We start from the raw sequence: 11,122 nt of genomic DNA, 5'->3' as shown, positions 1-11,122 counted from the left end.
GACACCTGTGTTCCTGTTTTCACAGCTCTGAACCTGGTAGGGAATCAGCTTCTCATGGGATGACATGGGTTCTCCCCTGTCCTGATGTCTGCTCCCTGGGAAAGTTTCACCTCAGTCTCTCCTGGCTGGGGGATGAGTCTGCACCCCATCTCTCCAGGGCTGGAATTGGCTTCTCCCTAGCTTCTTCTCTTCTTGTCCCTCCCTCATCATTTTATGGCTCAGTAGCATCCAATTGGAGCCCCCAGTTTGCAATGTTGGATCTGGTCACAATTCAAACACTTCAATAAAAAGCATGCACTATGTACTCCATACCTTCCTGTTTGGTAAAGTTTTTGCCACCCATTCCTTGCAGAGGCCTTAAGCACAGCTCACCCACTCGACTTGCAGCCAGGCGAGCTTTGCAGCTGTTACATAGATATCACAAAAAAACCTTGCCTCTCCGATATTTCCTGGACCATTGCAGCTACAAACACTCCAGTCCCACTCAGTGATCCTCCAGGACCCTGAAGATCCTTATTTCTAAGTTAAACTAGGTTTGTCTCTATCACTGTTGACTACCGTGAAGGGTTCCTTTATACACAGGAATAGTCTAAAACAGTGTGGTGACAGTCACTGTACATCTAAGGAGAGATGACATACCTTAACACCCTATTAGCTGACAGAGCTTGGATGTAGGTGAAAGAATAGAACTTCCAGGAAATTGAACTTAGGTCACATAGTGTAAGACATGGGCGGGGGGCATGGAAATATAATGGTCTGTTGCAGTAAACAAGGGATGCCCTGAACCTTCCAAAAAGTTCTCATTATGGGTGGAAAAGTTCACACTTTGGCCAGCAGATAAATTATAATAATAGGATACATAAAGCTGAAGACTAGAGCTTTTCAGCTAAAACAAATAAAAATTATAACTGACAGGAAGTCCATGACTACATTTACAATATTATTGCAAAATGAATATCACATAGTTCATAGAAATACAATAACAGAAACTCACTTAAGTGTGGAAGCAAGATTCCAGAAAATATGAGATGTTAACACTTGCAACTTCAGTGTCCTCTCTTGTAAGAATGAGAGGGAGAGAGAGTGTGTGCTTCCATTTCATATCTGAATTATTTTAAATAGGGTAACTGACTGTTGCAGTCCTGAATGAGAGAATATAGAACCTTATGGGTGTGAGATATTCAGAACAGAAATTAATGTTTTGTATTTATATCAGTCTGTATCAACAGTTGAATTCTTTTCTGATGCCCAGAAGACCACTTATTTCTTAAGAGAGAATATTTTCTCCCTTTGGGCATCTATGGGTGGAGGGAGGGGAGGGTCAATAAAATTAGAGAGGCTTTGAGAGCTTCTCTAATTGTAGGGCCCACAGCGTCACATCTATCCAGCACCCTACACTTAAAAATGGTGGCAGTGATGCTTTATCTAAAGCTCAGTTGTTGAGCTTTAGTTAAAGTGCCTCTGCGGCCATTTTGATACACAAGGATGCTGAATACACATGATGAGGAGGCTTTTGGATCATGCTAATTAGCATGCTCCAGCAGACTCACAGCAGACTGGATTAATCAAGTCTTCTCTGAGAAGTGCTAATTAGCACATGTTCAAGCAGAGGTCTATCACATGTATTGGTGCCTTTGTGACCTCATTTTGATGTGATTCCCTTCCATTGCCTGTAACAAGTATCAATAATCACAGGAGAATTTTTAGGACATCACCTTCAGTAAAATAATGGGGCATTTTAGGGCATTCTGTCATGATTATACCTGTGCATGTCATCTCAGGTAAAGATTATGTAGCCTTTTGGTAGAGTGTGTAGTAGTAGTTCTTTGGTGCTATTGTCATTCCAGCACCTGGAAAGCAACCCAGATTGGTCTCATGGGCATCTCCACTAAGGTTTTACAGTTTTCAAATACTAGGTACCTTGTCTAGATGGGGGGTGCTTAGTAGGGATGTGCAAAACAGTGGTGTTCCACTTTGACATCTGTTGTGACATTTTGACGGAACAGTGTTTCATTTCAAATGTTGTTTTATTTTGAAAACACTGTTCCGTTCTGTTTTGTCAAAATGGTTTTGTTGTTTTGATGTTTTGATACAGCTGGGGAAGGGAACTCAGCCTGGCTCTGTTCCTCTCCCCAGTACTGTGATGGGGGCTGAGGAAGGGAACTTATCCAGGCTGAGTTCCCTTCATAGACATTAGGGCTGGAAGGGACCACAGAAGATCATCAAGTCCAGCCCACTGCCCAAAGGGCAGGAAGTCAGCAGGGTCATAGGATCCTAGCAAGGTAAACATCCAAATTTCTCTTGAAGGTGTTCAAAGTAGGTGTTTGAACAGCCTCTGGTGGCAGTCTATTCCAGACCTTGGGAGCTCAGACTGTAAAGAAATTCTTCATAGATTTCATAGCCATTAGGGCTGGAAGGGACCTTGGAAGATCATTGATTCCAGCCCTCTGCCCAAAGGGCAGAAAGTCAGCAGGGATCATAGGATTCCAACAAGATAGACATCTAAATGTCTCTTGAAGGCATTCATGGTAGGTGCTTGAACTACCTCCGGTGGCAGTCTATTCCAAACCTTGGGGACTCGGACAGTAAAGAAGTTCTTCCTTATGTCCAGCATGAATCGGTCACAGAAGAGTTTGTGACCCTTCGACCTTGTCATCCCATGGGGTGCTCTGGTGAACAGATGTTCCCCCAGATCCTGGTGAGCACCCCTGATAAACTTATAGGAGGCCACCAGATCACCCCTGAGCCTGCGCTTTTCCAGGCTGAAGAGTACCATGGCTCTCAGCCTGTCATTGTAAAGTCTGTTTTCCTGACCTCTTATCATGCACGTGGATCTCCTCTAGACTCCCTCAAGCTTCTCCACATCCTTTTTGAATTGTGGAGCCGAAAACTGGACGCAGTACTCCAGCTGCGGCCTCACCAAGGCCGAGTACAATGGGAGAATGACATCCTGAGATTTGCTCAAGAAGCATCTATGGATGCAAACCAGCATTTTGCTTGCTTTACTAGCCACAGCATCACATTGAAGGCTCATATTCATCTTGTGGTCAATGATGACCCTCAAGTCCCTTTCGTCAGAAGCGCTAGCCAGCATAGTACTGCCAAGCCTATAAGCATGCTGCGGGCTTTTCCTCCCAAGGTGGGGAACCTTGGATTTTGTGGTGTTAAATGTGATCAGGTTCTCATCTACCCATTTCTTGAGCCTGTCATAGTCAAACTAGTTTTGCCCTCCTCTCCTCAGGTGTGGATGCTTTACCCCAAAGTTTGGTGTCGTCAGTGAACTTGGCCAGTCCGCTTCTGACACCAAAGTTCCCATCATTATTGAAGATGTTGAACAATATAGGCCCAAGGACAGAGCCTTGAGGGACCCCACTGGTCACAGGGCACCAAGACAATGGACTTCTATCAACCACCACTTTCTGGGTCCAACCAGACAGCCAATTCCCCAGCCAGCGGATTGTGGAGAAGCCAAGGCCGCAGTTGGCCAGTTTTGCCAAGAAGTGATCATGGGATACCAGATCAAAGGCTTTTTTAAAGTCATGATATATGATATCAATCTCTTCCTCCTTTTCCAGGTGATAGGTCACCTGGTCATAAAAGGAAATAAGATTAGTCAAGCAAGACCTACCCGCAACAAACCCATGCTGGCTATCCCTTAGGATTTTGCCATCGGTCAGTCTGTTGAGAAAAGATTATCAAAGAGACCATTCTAGGACCTTAACCAGGATAGAGGTCAGGCTGATGGGCCTATAGTTTGCCAGATCCACTTTCCTCCCTTTCTTAAAGATAGGCACCACATTGGCCTTCTTCCAATCTTCGGGCACTTCACCAGAGATCCAGGAGTTCTCTAAGATCCATGCCAGGGGCTGGGCTATGATGCTTGCCAGCTCCTTGAGTACCCTGGGATGTAATCTGTCAGGGCTGGCTGACTTGAAGGTATCCAGCCTCTCAAGGTGTTCCTTCACAAGGTCAGCATTTATGGAGGGTAAGGAATATCCCTCACCCAGGCCTTCCTGTCCCGTAATGGGCAGGGGTATCCCTTGGGACTGGTGAAAGACTGACGTAAAGTACCCATTTAGCAAGTTGGCTTTTTCATGGGTGTCAGTTGTCAGATGTCCCATCTGGTTTATCAGGGGTCCAATGTTGCCCCTGCTTTTCATCCAGCTCCCTACATATCTAAAAAAGGACTTTTCATTGTCCTTGATACTTGTAGTCATTTGGAGTTCAGTTGCAGCCTTGGCTTTCCTGGTTTGGTCTCTACAGGTCCGGACCAGTGCAGAATATTCCTCCTTGGAGGTGGATCTTGTCCTCCAACCTTTGTAGGCCTTTCTTTTAAGACGCAGGAGGTCTACTAGTTCCCTGGAGAGCAAAGGGGGCTGCTGTGCCCTTTTGCTGCCTTTCCTCCGAGATGGGATAGACTTTGCTTGTGCATAGAGGATTGCTTTCTTGAGGAGTAACCACTCATCCTGAACTCCCCTCCTCTTTGGGCTGAGGCCCTTTAGGGCCTTACTGACAAGCCTTCTGATCTTGTCAAACTCAGCTTTCCTGAAGTTGAGGACTTCTATATTGCTGACTGACTTGCCAGCTTTACAGTGGATGATGAAGGTGATCAGCTCGTGGTCACTGACACCCAGCTTCCCATCTATCATTAGGTCACTGATAAGATCATCCCCCATTACCAGTACCAGGTTGAGCAGTGCTTTACCTCTCATCAGATCTTAGATTTCTTGCATCAGATAGAGGTTATCCACACATGTGAGAAAACTTTGTGACCATTCAGATTTGGCCAAGTGCTCTTCCCATGAGATGTCTGGGTAGTTAAAGTCTCCCATGTCCACCACAGACCGGGAGCATGTGGCCTCGGCCAATTCCCTGCGAACTCCAGGTCGAGCTCTTAATCCTGGGTAGGAGGTCTGTAATAGACTCCCACCATTTTGTCCCCTGTGCTGTATTCCCCATGGACTTTCACCCAGAGGGTCTCCAGTCGTCCACCCTGGATGCCAATGTTGGCTTGCAAGAATGCATAGCTTTCCTTTGCATAGAGAGTTACACCTCCAACATTTTTGTCCACATGATCTGTCCTTTACAAGGTATAGCCATCTATACCTGTGGCCCAGTCATGGGTGGAGTCCCACCAGGTCTCCGTTATCCCTATGACATCATATTTATTTGTGTTAAGGAGGAGGACAAGTTACTCCTGTTTATTCCCCAAGCTCCTGGCATTCATGTACAGGCAGGCAAGTGTCCCTTGGGGACCCCTGTCTTGCCTTCAGAGTGTGCCAGGGCTGGGGCAGGGGTGGGCTACCTAGAGTGCCTTGGCCTGCTGGCTTTACTCGGGTTCCTCAGTGAGTCACCAGTGGTGGTAGCGCCCCCATCCCTTGGTGGGCTTAGTTTAATGCCCGGTGGAGCAGTTCAGCCAGTCTGGCTGAGAAAAGCCTCCTCCCCAGAGGAGAGAGATGGAGGCCGTCCCTTCCCAGCAGCTCACTGCCTCTCTCCTCAAACTGTGGTCTGTGGTCATGGAAGCCGAAGCCTTCCCAATGACACCAGTGCCACAGTCTTTGGTTCACCTTGATCCTCTTCTCCCTCCACATCCCATAGCCCAAGACTGGGAGGATTGAAGAGAACACCACCTGCACACCCAAACCCTTAATCCCTGCTCCCAAATCCCTGTAGTGCTTCATGACCCAGCTGGGATTGCTCCGAGCCATGTCATCGGTGCCCACATGGATAAGGAGCATAGGGTAGTGGTCAGTGGGCCGGAGGAGCCCAGGGATCTTCTCCCTAATGTCTCGGATATGGTCTCTGGGAAAGCAGCAGACTTCCTGGGCTAAGGGGTTGGGGTGGCAGATTACCCCCTTAGTCCCCCTTAGCATGGAGTCTCCCATGACAAGGACTTTGCGTTTTGTCTTGGGGAGAGCAGGGGCGGTAGCTGCAGTTGAGCCTGTGTTGCCTGCGGGAGCTGGCAGCTTGGCATGCTCTCCTGGATCTGCAAGAGGTTTGTACCTGTTCCAAAGCTCCAGTGGAGTGGAAACCCTGGTGCAGCAGGTCTTGGGGCCTTTGACCACCTTGGTCCAACCCTGCAGCTGGACAGAAGGGGAGGTCCCTGAGCCCTCCCTTGGTCTGGGAGGTGACCTTGGTCAATTCTCCACTTCCATGGGGTGAAGGGCCTGGAAGTAGGCCTATTTGAATTTAAAAAGAGGGCCTGGCAGAAGAAGTCGATCTTCCACTCACAGTCCCTGAAGGCATGCAGTCTCTGGACTGTGGTGTGGAGCTCCTCCAGCTGGTGCACCAGAGACCCCAACAGAGAACAGACCAGACAAGGGGAGGTGACCACGCTCCCGGACCCCAGAGCCTGAAAAAGTGACAGGCATCCCCCACAGCCTAGAGCCATAGGCTCTGTCTGGGTAGAGGCCTCTGAGGAGTCAGAGGGGGAGGCTGCAGGCCCCAAGGGGACTCTTGGGGTGTGGCATGTGCCCATCTGTGTTATGCTGGTGGTGGGTCAGCTACACCTGGGACTGGCTTCCCTAGGGGGGTGCCTAGCAGGGCCTGGGACCCTCCCACTCACCCTCCTGCATGAACTCCCATGCTAACTCTTGTGCCAGGCAGACAAGCATGCCTGTTTGTACAGCCTGTTTGCATGGCTCTGGTCATGCAGTTCCCTGGGGAGCTGGGTGAAGCAGGGGCTGGGGCAGGGCAAGACCCTCCTCGGCTCTGGCCTAGCCCCCTCCCTGCAGCTGAGCTGGGCTAGTCCCTCCCACCACAGGGTCCTGTTTACCTCTGGCTGCTTCTGGGGGTCAGCAGGGATGCTCCGTGGCAGTTGGTGGTCACTGTGGGGCTTCAGGGGTGTGAGGGCACAGCAGGCTTTCACTCATGCATCTCACGCCACTCCCAGGCCAAACTGATCTTTTCTTTCTGTTGATGGGCCCTTTTAAACTGTGTGCATATGCAGTGGGCCTGCCGCTAAATCCAAATTACTCCTGGGTGGGGGGAGGTCCCTGCCCAGGATTTGGGGGGACCCTGCCTCACTAAGGAGGGGCCAGTGAGTACCCCCTCTCCTCCCTTACTCTCTCTTGGGGGGCTGGGACAAGCAGGGGCCTAGGCAGGGCAAGACCCTTCTTGGCTCTGGTCTAGCCACCTCCCCACAGCTGGGCTGGGCTAGTCCCTCCCACCACAGGGCTCCGCTTACCTCCGGCTGCTGCTGGGGGTTGGCAGGAGTGCTCCACACCATTTAGAAGACATAGATTGTGACATGAGGATGGGGGAGGGGACAAAGTAAGAAAGCATAATGACATTTCAAAAAGAAAAGATAAGACCTTCCAAGAACCTCTCATTACAGGAGGTAAAGTATACTCTTTGCCCTGCAGAGAAAATGTTCCTCAAAACAGTTTTTAAATAAAATGTATAATTAGTCTTTGGAGCAGGAGACCTCTATATCCCACTATCACAGGTGACAGCTAGGTTAGAGAGGGAAATCATAAATTTTGCAAAATTAATATTTTTAATCAAGAAGGTTAAGAGCAATGCCACCATTACTACTCGTGAGCAGCCTATGATCTGATGATGAAGATATTTGTTGAAGATATAGTCTTGTATCTTCTCTGGCAGAGGAGAACAATTAATTCATTCCTAGGAAATGTTCTAGTCTAGTCAAGTAAGACCAGGGTTGTCCAACCTGAGGCAAAAGCACCCTCTGTGTGTGCCATGCAGCAGATTGACTTGGAAATGGGCAGTGTGGTGGCAGATAAGTCAGGAAGCAGAGATCATAGCAACCGACTGTGCAGGTAGCCGTAAGTAGAGCAGCAGATAGGTCAGAGACCACAGAGAAGGAAGTAGAAAGCAGAGCAGGAGATTGGGCAGAGAAAAAGGATACAATTGACACTCAGGGAAGAGTGAAAGGTTCATTTGTGGCATGTATGATGAAAAGGTTAGCCCACATGGCAGTAAGTCTAAAAAGGCTAGGATATCAACTTGCATATTTTTAAGGTGGGGGGGGAGTTGGAAAAAGTGTGTTAAACAATACAGTATATTACACTATAAATTTGTTAGAGCCATGATTCTCATGCTGTATGTTGAAACTACTTTCAGAAACCCCCCTAGGAATAGGAGTTGATAGAATTACTTCTGATTTTTTTGTGGAGTAACATGATAAAGATAGCTTGTTTGGCTGGGAAAGAAATAACTGCATTTCTGCTACTGTTATTACTGAGATGGTTCCAGTTGCTTTGAAAGCCTTGAGTAAGAAGAGATTTGCACAAAGAGAATTGTGTTTGTGGCTGGAAAACAGAGAAAGGGAAGGAGGAGAAAGCAGAGGCCCAAGACCAGAAACTGTTGAAAGATGAGCAACTAGCAACTCTAGGAGGCTGGAAATAGAGAGGATCCCAAAGCAGAAAATCAACACTAGCAGATTTGTTGGACCACCCAATTAGCTTCAAAGTTGCATAAATACAGCAGTACAGGCAAAGATGGAGAAATCTAGAGGGTGACACCAGATATTTAATCTAGAACACGAGGCTGCATCATCTGATATCTCTGACAATGGGATATCTGACAGCCTGGCTATCGAGTATGAACTTGAGTGTCTTACTGCTCACAGTTTTGTGACAGTGAGGGAGGGAGTGACTCTGGAGTGTGATTGAGACAGGATATCACTGTCACTGTAAGCACATTCTTGAAGGTATATGATAGCATGTGCAAAGGTAGCAGATATTAATGAGGGCCATAACTAGAATATGTGTCTCATAGAGTTGTGAATATGTCTTTATTCACTGACACTGTTTTTATTCATGAATGCACTGCTATACAGGCTTTGATGAAAGAGGTTTCAAATCTCCATTTTCTTAATTTTTTTTTTCTGTAGTTTATTGGTTTTCTTATTTGTGTATCCATGTATGTTTGCTACTGGCTACAGACAGTGATACCTCTCTTCTCTTCCAGGTTGGCTGATCTCATATGGTGTGCTTTAAACTAGCTTCACCAGGGGATGGGGTCACAGGGAGACATGAGAACACTTCCCAGCCAAGACAGTTGATGAGCACAAGAAGAACCAAGGTAAGTGACAGGGGTCTGGATAGTTCTAGGATCAAGTGGGTGTTGCAAGCACCCATAGGAGGCCTTAAATGCCTCTACACTAATGCTCATAGTATGGGAAACAAGCAGGAAGAACTTGCCCTCCTTCTAGCTAACATAAACCCAGACATAGTAGGGCTCACTGAAACCTGGTGGGATTCAACCCATGATTGGGTGGTAAACATTAGGGGCTACAGACTGTACAGGTAGGATAGAATGGGGAGTAAAGGTGGGGGTGTGGCACTCTATGTCAAAGGGCAAAACACATCCTCAACAAATAAAACAGGGTCACTGGAGGGGCAGACTGAAGTGCTCTTTGTAAGAATACAAGGGGGTCATGGGGAAAGGGACTTAATGGTGGGTGTCTACTACAGACTACCAAATCAGGGGGAAGAGCTGGACTAGGAATTCTCAGGTCAGCTCATGGAGGCAGTTAAGTCAAGGGATGTGGTCATCATAGGTGACCTAAACTACCCGGACATCTGCTGGGAAGAGCAGTCATCCAGGTCTGACTGCTCATGTAGGTTCCTAGCTGAGATACAGGACCTGTACCTAACCCAGGAGGTACACAGTCCCACCAAGGGAAATGCCTTGATGGACCTAGTCCTGGCCACAGGTGATGACCTGGTGAGGGGACTTTGGGTTCTTGACCACCTGGGCAATAGCAATCATCGCCTACTGGAAGTCTCTATCCAGTGCAGGGTGTCAAATGCCTGCAGCAAAGCAGTAGCCCTTGACTTCAGGAGGGCCGATTTCAATGAGTTAAGGAGATTAGTAGGAGAGGCACTGAGGTCCCAGTGGGTAGGGGAGTTGGTAGTATAAGATGAGTGGTCATTCCTTAAGGAGACAATCCTCCAAGCCCAAGGAGAGACAGTCTCAATGAGAATCAATGAGGGCAAGAGTGCTCCAAAGGGGCAGGTCCTGTCAGACCAACCTGGTTGCCTTTTATGATCAAAGCCCCCATGTCTCACCAAAGGCATTCAGGAATGTCTGAAACCTAAAAAGGAGGTGTACACCTGGTGGAATGGAGGGGCCAAAACCAAGGAGGATTATACCAGTGCTCAGTCCTCGGGCCCTTACTGTTCAACATCTTTATGAGTGACTTGGACAAGGGGGTGAAAAGCACCTTGTTCAAATTCATGGATGACACTAAGATGTGGGGAGAGGTGGGCATGCTAGAAGGTTGGACAGGCTACAACTAGATCTGGACAGGTTATGGGGTGTGCAGATGAGAATAGGATGGGATTCAATACTGACAAGTGCAGGGCACTGCACCTAGAGAGAAAGAGCTGGCAGCATACCTATAATCTGGGGAACTCCCTTCTCATCAGCACAGAGGCAGAAAGGGATCTTGGAGTCATTATTGATTCCGATGAACATGGGCCATCAACGTGAGGACGCGGTCAGTAAGGCTAACCACACCTTATCATATATCCACAGATGCATCACAAGCAGGTCCAAGGAGGTGATCCTCCCCTTCTATGTGACATTGGTCAGGCTGCATGTGGAGTGCTGCGTCCAGTTTTGGGTGCCGAACTTCAGGAGGGATGTGGTCAGCATTGAGAGGGTCCAGAGGAGGGCCACTCGCATGATCGGGGCCAGCAGGGAAGGCCCTACAAGGAGAGGCAACGGGACCTGAACCTGTTCAGCCCCCACAAGAGAAGGCTGAGAGGGAATCTGGTGGCCATCTATAAACTTAGCAGGGGGGACCAATGGGGAATGGGAGAGTCCCTATCCCCCTGAGCACTACCCAGAGTAACTAGGAATAAAGGCCATGAGTAACTAAATCCTTGGATGATGGTGTCGCTGTGGACATAGTCTTTCTAGACTTTAAGAAGGCCTTTGACACTGTCTCTAACCCCATCTTCATCAATAAATTAAGTGACTGCGGTATTGATGCCTGCACAGTTGGATGGGTAAAACATTGGCTTATGGGGTGCACCCAGACAGTAGTGGTGGATGGGTTGTACTCAACCTGGTGAGATGTGAGCAGTGGGGTATCCCAGGGCTCGGTCCTCGGGCCCGCACTGTTTAACATCTTCATCAGCGACTTGGA

The sequence above is a fragment of the Alligator sinensis genome, unplaced genomic scaffold, assembly GCF_000455745.1.
Source record: "Alligator sinensis unplaced genomic scaffold, ASM45574v1 scaffold174_1, whole genome shotgun sequence".
In the NCBI taxonomy this organism is placed as follows: Eukaryota; Metazoa; Chordata; order Crocodylia; family Alligatoridae; genus Alligator; species Alligator sinensis.
Note: the sequence above shows the minus strand (reverse complement) of the source record.